Genomic DNA, 12,493 nt, shown 5'->3' with positions numbered 1-12,493 from the left:
TGATAATTTCTGACCACATTATGGTGGACCAAGCTTCACTTAAAAGTGCATTTTGTTTTAAAATAAATTAATTCATGGTTTATAACATGTCTCACATCCCACAGTTTCACTCCAAGCATAAAGGTCATAAATAATACCAAAATACAGGTTCTGAACCTTTGTGTGAGTGCTACCTATGCTGAAAGGTTCTTCAAAGAACAATAAACACAATTTTCGTTACAGAGAAGAACCACTTTAAAATGTGAAGGACCATTAAGACATTCAAACGTTTACCAGTTACTAGTTTTTATATATGCATATTGCCTCGGTCAGGAACAGGAAAAGTCATTCTTAACTTTCAATTACATCAAATGGAAAATAGATTTAATTCCAGGCAATTTTCTGTTGGTTCATTTATCGTAAAATATACACACAGCTTAAAGGGCAACTGGCGTTATCAAATTATAAAAATAAAAAAGAGATGACAAATGAAGAGGCAAAGTTTGGTTGTAGCAGTGTTAATATATAATTGTTGCCTTTAGAAAGAACTCTTGGGGAATCATTTTTTTAAAAAAGATGTAGACACAATGTACACAAAATGGACGTCCGGTCAGGTAATCAACATTTTTTTTTCTCAGATGGAGCTGTTTTTTTTTCTTTCTCCAATTTCCTCAGGACATGTCAAGATAGCAGTTTACCTAACCGTCGATAAATATATTATCTCAAAAAAAAAATTCACCAAGCGTCCTGAAACGTAATATTTTCAACGTTACAGCAATTAACTCATTCCCGATAACAGCCCGTGTGCATTTTGAGGCACTAGGTCACAGACAGCGCGACTGTTTTTGGGGGAAATATGTTGTGGTGTAAACTGATAAAACACCTTGAATAATCTGAGCTCTAATGGCTTCGTGTAGTCTCCCAAGTAAGAATGAAAGTTTTATTGCGAGGAAGGACTCTTGAAGCTGACGTCACTTTGATTCCTTGAAGTGAAGCAGAATAAACCTTGAGAGGAGTCTCCTTCAATCTGCCGTTCCTAAGTACTAACCCACACACACACACACACACACACAACGCACAGTCACTCACACCGAGACTCAATTACTGCCCAATTCCCTTCTTCATCATCTCCTGCTCCACCGGCCTCACAAAACCCTGTAAAATCGCCAAAGGAAAAGAAAACACCGTGGTTACTTCGAGGCGGGATTACGCACAAGAAGTGTCCAAAACTGAAAACGGCGGTAAGTTTGGTCTAATTCTTTATCGCGAGCTAAACGCTATCAGTTAGGCTGTTTCAGGGGCGAATCAATGTTTGTGTCGCTGGCTGGGCTTGATTTCTTTAGCGAGGGAGCTAACTCGATAGTTTCTTCTTTAACGCGATGCCCCTCAAGCGTTAAAGGCAGGTCTTATAAAGCCCCCAAAACTTGTCGAGAGGATTAAAAGCGGCGCGTGGGAGGCTGATAATGATGAATATTGCGGGTATTTAATGAGAAAAGATGAACTTTTACTTTTTTTTCCACTGCTTTTGCGAGCTGGTAGCTCAGCGTTAAGTGACTTGATAGTAGGGATCCTCTGCCTTTGTGCCCTCTCGCGTGCGCTTTAACTGCTGTTTTTTGAACGTAAACACTTTCCAATCGCACCCGAAACGGTCAAGACGGTTCGCGAGGACGGGTGACCGTTAAAAGCCGTTATTTTCGTTCTGTCCCGAGCTTTCGGTAGGCGATATTTCTTTGCGAATTGAGCCGTGGATGCGGGAGAGTCACTCGGAGGTAGACGCTACCTTTGGTCTGTTTAATGTCCGTCTCTCAGATGATGGCAAAAGCTAACAGCTCCTCACTGAGAAAATAAGACAAAAAAAGGCACTATTTATACACTTTCGGTGCAAAACGTTCCACTTTTCGTGGCTCAACGACGCTTTTTTTTCGTCGCCTCGCTGCGAGGGCGCTTGGCTTGGCGTGAGTTGTGGGGGTTTTTCCTTTTCTCTTATCTTCGTCGCTTCCTTAAAGAGCAGCAGCTGCCGCCTGGCCGAGTTGTTGAAATTTATCCCTTTGTGTATATTACAATATCCTCCATTTTTCCCCTGCCCTCTAAACAACAAGGCTCTCGCCATCTTGGTTAATTTGAACTCGCCGTCCACGGGACCCGAACCCGGCTCCCCAGTCTTACAGCCACCAAACTTTACAAATGTCTTAAGCGCGGACGGTGACGTCATATGAAGTTTAAGCAAATATATAGCGTTATTCGCGCAAAGCGTCGACTTTGTTGCTTGGCATTTTTGGAGCTTTTCTCCACGGAATTGTCGAGTTTCACACGGGAAATCAAATGTCATAGTGGCTCAGACGTGAAGTTAACGTAATATGGTCTTTATGCGATAAAGCGAGGACTTATTTATTCGGTGTTTACAGGTGGACCGGATGACATCACAGCGGTGGATTTTAGACTATTGCGTGCCAGGCTGCGCGATGATGTAATTTTTTTTGTGGCTTTAAATGCTGTTTGTCTGGATCTGTTGCGAGACTCAACGTAGTGATATTATAGCATAATTACAATTTATTTTGCTTACATGTCTTGGTCAGCAAAGGCGTGCTGCGTTTAACAATGTCATTACAAAGTTTAAAGTATTTTTTTCCTACAAATGTAGAATCCTTATCTAATGCATTCATAGACTCAAATCAACTGCATTTCTACATTAATATAGGAGGTCCCTAGGGCAATAATGATTCGGACCATCACTATCAAACGATTATTGCTTTTTATTACAGGACTAAACAAGTAAGTATATTATCATGTTAGCAGCATAATACATCGGAAAAAATGTAAGTTTATTAATAATTAAAGATCACCATCTCAGAGAGCACACTCTGGAAGGTGTAGCACTGGGGAAGGTAGACATGAAGGATAAGCCTATGCTGTATTAATAATTTCAGTGGTACAAGTGTTTAGGTATGTCACCAGTCAGCAGACATATTTAGTGTTTATTATAGGGTACTACGCATAAGGTCGCAGCTGAATGATGGTTGATGATCTGACAGTATTTTATTATTATGATAAATACACTGAATAACAGCGAAACAAACAATGTTTGTCTGTGATATTGTCCATAATTAAGGAACTCTGACCACAATGCTTCATTTATTAATGCAGATAATAATTTTAAATTATTATTATTATTAAGTGCAGTGGGGTATGACTTGAAAAGTTGAGTAAAAATCAATGTACCCAATGCTTCTAATGGTTATTTTTAAATGTTGCACTGTATTTGTCTGAGAAAATAAGGCGATTACATATCATGTATTTGTATGTAAGTATCATCATATGATATTTGTACCTAATTGCCCACCCCTGCTGTGAAGTAGTGGAGTAAAGCAAACTGGTTGAAGAGGTAGCAGAAGCCAATCCATACTGGATTAGGCTAGTTTGTTGTGGTGGGTGGTGGTTGTCAGATGTTCCACGCTGGCATTGTTTCTTCAGTAGGTGTACCCTACAAGTTGCACAGAACTTGACTAGTTTTAAGTGAATGAACGAGGCCCGAGCTGACCATTTGGAAACAGTCATAATTGTTTTTGTAAAGTGATCGTTCACTATTGCTAAATAAAACGACTGTGTCATTGTCTATCAGTCTGGTGGTAGGCTGGAGCACTGGGAGGTTCTTAACAAGAACTGGTCATGTGGTTGTTTTATACCTGAATGTGCTCAGGCCTTAGCCACATCGAGCCTAATGCCTCAGCTGCTTTGCGCGGGGCATGCGGCTGTTTTAACAGAACGTCTATGTCAGATGTGGAAGTGAGTGTTTCCGTCTCCCATCTCTTTGTCTGGATGTGTGCTTGTGCAAGGGGGGAAAAAAGCCGCGAGTGCAGGGGAGCAGATGTTGAAGCAAACATCCTGACGCTGATGCTTTTCTCTTGTGGGAATGCCGTCTCTTCCTCCCTGCGTCTGATGCATCGACTTGACAGCTGCTTGATTTCATGGAACCGCTAAGAAGCCATTAGCGGTATCAGTGAATTGAAACGGAACAGTCTCACCCACTCTCCTCTTCCATTAGAAATGTGTCTATTGTTGGCTTTTTCTTTGTGTGTGTGTGTGAGTGAGTGAGTGAGTGTGTGTATGAGAGAGAGAGAGGAGAGAAAGAGAGAGAGGGAGTGAGGGAGTGAGTGTGTGTGTGAGTGCGTGCGTGCTGCAGCTGAGCACACAGAAGAAGACCTCTAATATACTTGTGCTGTTTCCCTTACTGCGAATTAGGGAGAACAAATCTGTCAGGACCTGTTTGTGCTGTTGGGGTTTGAAGAGATCTCATACTGTGCTCTCTCAAGCACACCCAAACCCACAAATGTCTCTAGCTGTGGAAAAAAAAGGTGGGGGAAAAAAAAACCCTCTGTCAGGTCTCAGCCAAGTGTTGGAGTGTCTGCCTCGTACTTTCGGAGCAGGATGTTGTTTTCCTGTCAGGATATGGATGGGTTTGTCCTACCAGAGGACTTCTGCACCCCCCCCCCCTAAGTGTCCAAGAATTAGCCTTAATTTGGATCATGAGATAGGCTAGATGCACCCAAGAAGTTGTTTGCATGTCTACGCAAAGTTTCAGTAAACGAATCCTGGTCTCTAAGCTGATTAGGGCAAATGTAGGTTGTAGGAAGTGGGGCTCGTCACACAGAAACTGACGAATCTTGGGCAGCTTCTGCAGTGCAGGCAATCCCATATGCACGCCGGCTTGTGTATCTAATCCGCTAGCATTTAAAACAGGGGCCAGTGATAAGAGGAGTCTGTTAAAAATGATCTGACCCCGCTTGGCTTTCCTCTACTGCTGATACATGAAGAATAACTGGAGAGCCGTTAAACTGCCTGGCTCTGTCACTCTTTGATAGGCTCAGTGAATGAATAAATGGCTCTGTGTGGATTCTCTGTACGCTGCATGTTAATGGATTAAACCATATTATGAAATACTGAAGATAGTGATGTTAAGAGTGTAGTTTATTTCTATTTGAATCGATTAAGCTCTAATTAGGGAACACTGCTCTGTTTGAATGCAAACATCACTGTTGTAAAAATGGTAATCTTTGGCAGCCAGACTGGTTTACAATCAAATGTAACTTTTCTTTTCTCTGGGCTGTAATCTTTTGCTGAAAAAAAAATTGTGAGACTGTTTCTCTGACAGTATTTTGCCATGTGGTCAGCTTTCAGTGAAGCAAGGCACACCTTGGCACATTGAACTAGCAACAGATTTAACACAAGGAAACCAAAAATTAGGCCAAGCAGGGTTGTGCTCGACGGAGCAAGAACAAATCAAAGGAGACTGGCAATAGCATGGCAGTAGTGTTTTTTTCTCTGCCCCCTTTGTGCTAGTCTGGACCTTGTGCATGTGCAACCACTCAACTAAAAGGCTAGCAGTTTCTCTTGGTTTATTTTGTCTTGAGTTTGTTTTATACAGTTATTGATCGGTCCTGGAGTGTAAATAGCTGAACTGATGCTAATTAGAAAACAAGGTGTTGCCATAAGTGAAAAGACTGCGGTCCCAAGACAACTATTCCGAAGAAGCTTTAAGACAGGTGCCCCTGATTCTAATACCTGTCATTTTAAAGTGCTCAAATGCATGAGCCGATGTGATTATACAAGCCGTCATGCCTCATGCAAGCGTCCAGTAACTGCCAAATGAATCAGCCAATAACTAGATGCGATGCTGGCAGGTCAATGATGCCAGCCTCCAAAGCCGAGTACCTGTCCTTGCATCAGGCCTACAACGATAGCAATAAGCCAGACCTGTGCTTTACCTTATAAACCATGAAGAATGCTCCTGTCATTGCCCCAGTGTAAGACCACATAAGCTGTGTGATTTTATTGCCAGACACATTGCTTGTCTAATAATTTAGTTTGTCAGTCACTGCACCATTTGCTTTGACTTTTAAAACTGCTGCTGTGTCCCAGTTGTATATGCTAAATGGTGTACAAAGTATATGCTGTAATGTGCACAAATCTTTGTGTAAAATTAGGCAGGTTAGTACTAAGCATGTGCTAAATTAAAAATATGTCACCAATTCCAGTTTCAGAACCAAAAAAAAAAGCTGACGTTATTTTTGCTGATACAGATAAAAGTTTGGCCAAAAGATGTATATAAATCACGCCCAATGAATTTAAGGATTTCATCCTTGTGTAATTGCTTACAGAATTTAAACCACATGCATTTCATCATGCAGTCGTTTGTTTAGTCTTAATTATTGTGTCTTTTATGTCAAATTTTGAAACAGTAAAGACACCTAAAGATCTCTAGCCATGAATCGCCACTCACTTTCTGCTCTGCTTTGCGTTGAGGAAAATAGTGCCCTTAAAATCCATGAATATCAGCACTTCACAATCAACTGATTGTCAATGCTGATGTTTTGAGACCACTTTAGCACTTGTGTATATATGTGGACACAGTGTGGAACAAAAGAACACCTGCTGATCTTTCATGTCATCTAAAATCAAAGGGTTTTAATAGGTAATTAGCTCCACTTTGTTCCAGGAAGGCTTTCCACTGGAGGTTGGAACATTGCTGTGTGGATTTGATTAAATTAAATGATTACAGAAATAGGGAAGTCCGTTATTCATGTTGAGTGATTAACTATGGAACACAAACCTCACTCTGACTCATTCCGTAGGTACTGGAAGGTGCAGGTCAACTGGATCCACCTCTAGATTATTCTATATGTTTTAACTTTTTTGTTGTTGTTGTTTTAACACCGAGAAAACACAGAGCAGTACCAATGGATGCACATTAAAGTAGCTGAATTCACTAATTTTAAGGTTTGTCTTCAAGCACTATAGGGCGTATTGTATACATACTACCTACACATAAACAGCACAATTAGCATTTAGCACATAATCAAGACACAGCCTGCGCTTCCTCTCTGCAGTTTGTTTACAAGATGGCAGGTCACACGGGTTGTTGTTTTAGCACGTGCGCTATCGTAGCTGTCACTATAGGGTTGGTGTCTGCAGGAATTCAGCTAGTTGAGGCGGGTTGGATAATTGCTCTGCGAATCCTGGTCTTCGTTACCTTTGTTACATGGTAACGAGGCACTGGAGGTTTTGGGAGTGGAGCGTCACTGGTGCTTCTAAATAAACGTACTCTTCCTTTGGCTGGCTGAAGAAGCAGGTCACACTACACAGCCCCTGTTTTCCCATAAACACGCATGAGGCACAGGGGCCGACTTGCAGTTGCAGGCAATTAGCTGCTTTCTCGCCCGGCGTCCCTTGGGCTTCTATTTATCATTCAATGTGAGAATATCCCTGACGAAACCCAAGGTTATTTTTGCGTAGGCTGTCTGGGTTCTTGTTTTTCACAGGCAAGGTGAAAAGGTTGATTTTTCCCTGAAGAAAACAGTAGGAGAGTTAAACAAGCCTCCCCCCCTCCACACACACACACACACGCGCACACACACACACACACACACACACACACACACATGCACGCATTGTAGTAACATCTCTTTTTAAAGCATTAACCAGAGGAAGTTTTTTTTTGCACTTTAAGTGCGTTCCTACAAGATGTTTATATGGTTTTCATGTTTTGAGTTTTCCTGCTTGTTGTGCTCTTGTGAATCTGTGAATCTCACTTTCATTTCTTTCTTCCTTCAGCAGAGGCTGGAGGTCTCATTGGTTATTCGTTCTTCTTTTCTTTGTTTTGAACTTTTCTTCTGTTTGTCTTTCTTCCTTTCCTCTGTTCTTTTGGTGCTTTCTTTCTTTCTTTCTTTCTTTCTTTCTTTCTTTCTCATTTCAGATGGGGTTCTGCCACTGTTTTTGATTACTTTATTTTCTCTTTTTTCTCTTTTTTTTGGTCCCACTGTCCCTCACTGTTCTATCCCTACTTCCTCCCACCTTGTCTGATTTGTCACTCTCTAAGTGCATGTCTCTGCAGTGTGTTCTGGTGAGGATTATTGTGCTGAGATGGGGCTTGTTGTTTTTCTGTGCCGGTTGCTCTCTCTGGTGCTGTTGCCCTACAGGAGTCTGTGGTATTGCCTGTGTGTGTGTTGTGTGTTGGGCAGGCGGCTCCTGCGCTGCAGCGCCCCTGCTGTGATAATGGAGCCCGTGCTGGAAATGCCAGTAGTTTGGCCTATTTGTTCTGCTGCTTATCGCTATATTTGCATCCTGAAGCAGAAATAGCAGAGATTGCAGGAATGGCAGGAATGGTGCTCCTCCTCTGGGAGAGAGAGAGAGAGATACATAAAGACTGAGAGAGAGTGAGAGAGAGTGAGAGAGAGAGAGAGAGAGAGAGAGAGAGAGAGAGAGAGAGAGAGAGAGAGAGAGAATGAGATGGGATTTTGGATGAGAATTTACTGCAATAAGACAGCTGTCTGCTGGACTTGCAGTGTTTGACCCCCTCCCACCAAACACATCCCCTCCCACCCCACTACACACACACACACACACACACACAGAGGGATACTAAAAGACACTCTGAGATTGTGCTTGTACAGCCCCCTCTTATTTATTGATCCAGCTGCATTTAAAATCTGGTCACTGCTGCCACAAAGGCTTTTCATTTTAGCTGCGCTGGCAAAGAGCGCTTTCAGCGCAGCCAGGATTTCTACATTTTTAATTCCACTAGTACAATCCACAAAACAAGAGTGGGAGAAATGAGAAGAGAGCAAAACAGAGTGAATCTTTTAAGCCTCTGCCATATAGAAGCAAGCTTTTGTCTTTTAGTGCATGGATCTCACCCCATGGAAACACAGATGGTGCCCTGTCTAAGTGTGCTTTGATGATCACACTCGCTATCTGTTTCTCATGACGCAGCAAGCCAAACACACAATCTAATATGAGTCAGAATTGTTTTTTGTTAAGCGGTGGAACAGTGTCTTAGTAGAATTACACAGCTTAGGCCTCCTGGCTGACATGGTTTTAAGCCAAGTTTGTTCATCCCTTTAATGATAAGGAACTGGCTATTTTTTTGGGGAAGATTGAGGATAGTCTGGGTTAAACTAGGCCTCGGAAGAGTAAACAAAGCTCTATTGGATTAGTAGAGGCCCCAAGCGAGCACCCATTTAGCACTGTGCATTTAAAAAAAGATCTCCAGATTGAGAGGGCTGGATTAAGGGCTGTAATCCAGGCTAGCGTGAAGGTGCAGCAAGGGCCTATTCCTAGAGTCCACACACACACACACACACACACACGCTCAGGATTAGACAGTCCACCCGGGCTCATGTGAGCAGATGCTCACCCAGCCACACCAAATGTGCGCCTAAGTTGGGGCTGGCACGATATGGATGAAATACCACAACAATTAATTACAGCGCTTCACATTGCTATTTAAATTAGTACTGTGTTGATTTCGAACTAATTAAAAAAATAACTAAAACCTCTCTTCCCACTGAATCAGTTATTAGTTGGCAGTTTTTTTTTTGTGAGGAAGATGCATATTTTACATTTTCATACTGTACTGTCTTGCAATAAGAAACAGCTAATGAACACCATTAATATGCATCTTTATTAATTTCACATGATATTTGCCACACGTCTTGAGGATGGCTTTGTTTATTATTCCTCAACAACATGTAGAGTTTTTGAAAGGATATAAATTATGTATTAAAAGGAGACATATTACTAAATCATTTGTTCAGTGCTTTAGCACATTAATTTGAGGATCTACCAACCCACAAACTGTGAAATGCCAAATCCCATTCCGTTTTTTTTGTGGTCTGCCTAGGTCTGTAAATGTAGGATAAAAGAAGTTGTTCTTATTTTGTGCTGCTTCATAGTAGAGTACAGACACTTTAGGACTGTCCTGCCTCTTCCTCCGAGTCGTTCCAGTCACAATGTTGGACTCGTGTTCAAATGAGAAAGATTGGATTAACCAGAACAAAACAAACACAAGCCTTGTGGAGGCAAAAATGAAAACAGAACAAATATCCACACAAAAATGGCTTAAAATCCAGAGCTTCTGCTCTTTGCTCATCTCTCCCGGGCTCTTGTGTTTACCAGGGGGCACTTGTAGAGTCACCACCATATTAAAACTTAACATCTATACAGTCATAAAAAGTTTCCTTGCTCTCTAAATGAAACTTTGATGCGCATCGGTGCGAGGAAACCACAAATGGGTGTGCACAACTATAGAAAAGGACGTGGTCAACGGTGACATCTTTCAGATGTAGACTTACAATTAAAAGGTGATATTTCTCCCAATATATCTCAGTTTTAACTTGGACTGAGAACTTGGTTAGGGTTCTCATGTAATATTTGTTTGATGTGTTTTCTGGCTGTTTAATATAGTGTTCCACACTTTTCAGCATCTCTGTGCATTACCAAGGTTTAGTAATTGAGTTTTTTTGGCTTTCTGGTTCACGGTTAAGTGCTGACTAATGGCGGATGGTTATCAGTTGAGGGATTTACAGAAATACGCACCCTTAATGTGATCACACGTTGAAATGCTTTCATTCATCGAGAATAGTCGCAAAACTGAGACTGACCAAGACGTGGACAGTAAACAAAAGTGCTCTGTTAATGTGCAAATAATTTAATTTAATTATGGTATCATGGTGGTAAGGACCAGTATTTAAAGGATGACTGACAAACAGTGTGTTGTGTAGTCTCAGTCTCTGTCTATTAAAGGCACAGACAAATGGCTGGTCTTGTAGCTTTTTTTGACGTCCGAGCCTCAGAATTATTCAGTAGTATGGTTAGGTAATCTGTTTGAGAATAAAGGAACTGAAATAAGCACTAAGGATGCTGGTTGTTGGACTGATTACAGAGAGAGAGAGAGAGAGAGAGTAGTGCGTGTGTGTGTGTGTGTGTGTGTGTGTGTGTGTGTGTGTGTGTGTGCGCAGCCTATGACTGAGCCTGTTATGTTCATGGCTGATTCTGTTTCTAGTGTGAGAAATGGTGAAAAGATGTGATGTTACTTCTAGTTGTTTTTTTATGGCTCTTCAGAAACTATTCTTTCTCTCTCTCTCTCTCTCTCTCTCTCTCTGTCTCACACACACACACACTCTCTCTCTCTCTCTTGCTCCCAGAGATAGAACTGTAGCTGTGAAACATAAGTGTAATATGAGAGCTGTGTAAGACTGTGTTGCAGCAGGTTATTGGTAGAGCACTTAACCTGAGGCCTGGAAAGAGCCACTCCCTGTGACTTTTTGTAGTTCTTGTCCATAGCAATGAATTATGTTCACACAGTAATATAAATAACACTGGGTGATATGTCAGTCATATTATACTGTTCAGATTAGTGTTATTGACAGTACGGTTAAGAAAACATTGCAAAATTCATCAAAAAATAAATCATAAACCCCCTGAACACTTGTCTAGAATAGTTTTGAGACCAGGAAAACCTCTGTTGTATAATGTATCTTGAAAGTGGGAGGGACCTTTAAAAAAGCAAAACGATTTGGAGTGAAGAATGGACAGTTAAATTGTTCATAGGCTAATTTATTTTTCTCACCACGTGGCCAGTGCAGGAAGAAGTCAAGTACATGACATTGCTGTATATCGCTTAATGTCACACTTGTTTTTATTATTAACCTCTTGTTGATTTTTTGTCATTTTTGGGATTGGACGGTGCATGTGTGAAATGCATGCTGGGCATTGCATTGAGAGAACACTGTGGCAAGACAAAGATGTTGAAGAAAACGTAACATATTAAATGTTAGTATTAGTCCTGACTGAACCAGTTGTGTCAGGTATGTAAGACATTCATTTGGCACGGATGTGCAGTGTTCAGCAGACATGGGGTTGATTGTCTGTATTAATATAAATGTCTGATTCCTTGATCATGTGACATACTTGGAAAACACAGCGATGTTGATTTTTATCAGCGTCTCTTAGCACTAAGGTGAATGTCGGAACAAGTCGGCCTGTTTTTATAGGTTTGTACCTTTGTAGCTGAATGTTCGTATCTCTAGCGTGTGTGTAGCTCTGTGTGTGTAAGTGTATGAGGATGGAAATATCCCATGTTCCTGCAGGCTAGCGTAAATCCTGCGTGCGAGCTCCCTGGTGTAATCCAAACACTGCCAGCTAATTTGAGCGTGCAGCAGGAGCAACAGCATCTTTCAGGAAACAACACTTTCTGTGGGGAGCTCATCTCGTTTGGCCCAGGGGAGGAGAGAAACCATCCATCACTCACTCTCAACACACACACGTCACATCCTGACACCCCTCCACCCGTTCAATTCCACCTTACAGCAACACAGCACTGTTTATACACTGCCGTCTACCATGAGAAGGCCTCAGTGACATAAAACTAAGATTCTACTGCTTCAAAACTAGGAAGAAACTTCCTCATAACTAGGATAGCCCTGCCTCCAAAACCATGATTTTACTGGCTCGGAATTAGAGCAGTAATGCCTCAAGTGTAGGTCAGCACTGCCTTAAAACTAGGACTGTACTGACTTTAAACTAGGAATGTACTCATTCAAAATGAGGATAGTACTGCCTCAACTGCCAAAAAAACAAGGATAGAATTGCTTTTAAAAAAGGATAGCACTGCCACAAATATGTTCTTATCCAAATACTATCACAACATAATTACAATACTGTTGCGTTTATATTGTGT

General features: G+C 41.5%; 1 protein-coding gene across 2 annotated transcripts in view; it reads left to right on the top strand.

Moving 5' to 3' along the window:
• The first annotated feature begins 483 nt into the window (after positions 1–483).
• The window catches only part of baz2ba (bromodomain adjacent to zinc finger domain, 2Ba), a 102,205-nt gene continuing 90,195 nt past the window's right edge, over positions 484–12,493 (top strand). Inside the window, exons 1-2 of one of the 2 annotated variants that reach the window (XM_066663203.1) lie at positions 1,550–1,748; positions 2,385–2,446. The gene's annotated coding sequence lies outside the window, so the exon portion shown is untranslated. Of the gene's footprint in view, positions 1,221–1,549; positions 1,749–2,384; positions 2,447–12,493 lie in introns of those variants that run through there. The other variant, XM_066663202.1, reaches the window with a different exon arrangement.

Source organism: Hoplias malabaricus, chromosome 3 (genome assembly GCF_029633855.1).
Source record: "Hoplias malabaricus isolate fHopMal1 chromosome 3, fHopMal1.hap1, whole genome shotgun sequence".
NCBI lineage: Eukaryota > Metazoa > Chordata > Actinopteri > Characiformes > Erythrinidae > Hoplias > Hoplias malabaricus.
The sequence above is the reverse complement of the archived record's forward strand: the minus strand, read 5'-3'. Positions and strand labels throughout refer to the sequence as shown.